The sequence below is a fragment of the Pavona decussata genome, unplaced genomic scaffold, assembly GCF_977016875.1.
Source record: "Pavona decussata unplaced genomic scaffold, jaPavDecu1.1 SCAFFOLD_208, whole genome shotgun sequence".
In the NCBI taxonomy this organism is placed as follows: Eukaryota; Metazoa; Cnidaria; class Anthozoa; order Scleractinia; family Agariciidae; genus Pavona; species Pavona decussata.
This window is the reverse complement of record NW_028145613.1, coordinates 492,162-493,471: the sequence shown is the minus strand read 5'-3', so window position 1 is coordinate 493,471 and position 1,310 is coordinate 492,162. Positions and strand designations below refer to the sequence as shown.

The following is a 1,310-nucleotide window of genomic DNA, read 5'->3' as shown; positions in this document are numbered from 1 at the left end:
CACATCACTGCAAGTCCATTATCCCACCCGAATGGCCCGAATTGGCTTCGTGCCCGAAACTCGCCCGAAGATGGGTGGGCTGTGCAATTTCTTTGCGGGGGGTGGACTGCTGCTGCGACGCTCTCTTTTTTCACATCACCGCAAGTCCATTATCCCACCCGAATGGCCCGAATTGGCTTCGTGCCGGAAATTCGCCCGAAGATGGGTGGGCTGTGCAATTTCTCTACGGGGGGTGGACTCCTGCTGCGACGCTCTCTTTGTTCACATCACCGCAAGTCCATTATCCCACCCGAATGGCCCGAATTGGCTTCGTGCCGGAAATTCGCCCGAAGATGGGTGGGCCTAGTGCAATTTCTCTACGGGGGGTGGACTCCTGCTGCGACGCTCTCTTTGTTCACATCACCGCAAGTCCATTATCCCACCCGAATGGCCCGAATTGGCTTCGTGCCGGAAAGTCGCCCGAAGATGGGGGAATTGTTCCTGGGAGAACTTAAGAGAGCCTTTTGCCTTTAAAGGTTGGATGATACTCTGAATTCTGCAATTAACAGTACTTTTTGCAGCTGGCTGCCTTTTTTTTTGATGCGTGAGTCAGGAGATGCATCGTTAAACGTTTTCTCTCATTTTGTTTTAACACTACTTTTGGGTCTAAGTTTGACTGAACAACGTTGCAGTCTTCAATATTTACGCGTGAAAAACACATAAGCCCATTTTCATTGAAATCGAGGTGGAGCGAAAGGAAAATCACTCATTCGTAGGCGAGATGTAGTTCATTTGATGGGACTAGGGTACATGGTGGGTCGACTGTGGTATAGAATGAATGTTCCTATTGCATTGTGGGTAATGGCGGACTTTCTTGACGCGGAACACACAGTCCCGAGGTTAGAGAAAAATATTATAAGTCTAAAAGCAACTCTTCATTTCCCGAATTCGATAACGACATAGGTTGGCAAATGGGCCTCAACTCACGGTAATACCGGCTAAACTAAAGATTACCGTGGACACGAATATCGAAGAGTTGCTGATAAACTTTCCGTCTGGATCGATCCACCAGTCATCGCCAAAACAATAGCGCCCAAAAGCGCATTTAACGATGGAAGGATGGAAGACACGTCTCATTTCTTTGAAAGGTGCCAGTGACTTGCGGGTATCGGGACTTAATGATGTCCGTCGACCACCAGACGGCTCAAATATCGAGAATAACTACGCCACATGAATGTAACATCAAGACTGCGAACGCTCATTAACATAAGCTTTTCTTCCCGCCAAAGGATGTCACTATGCTGTGCGAAATGACTATTTCCCAGATTCTC

The 1,310-nt window shown here is 48.0% G+C and overlaps 1 pseudogene; it reads right to left on the bottom strand.

The window, feature by feature from the left end:
- Nucleotides 1-460: 460 nt before the first annotated feature.
- LOC146460694 (5.8S ribosomal RNA) lies at nt 461-612 on the bottom strand (annotated as a pseudogene).
- Nucleotides 613-1,310: the final 698 nt, after the last annotated feature.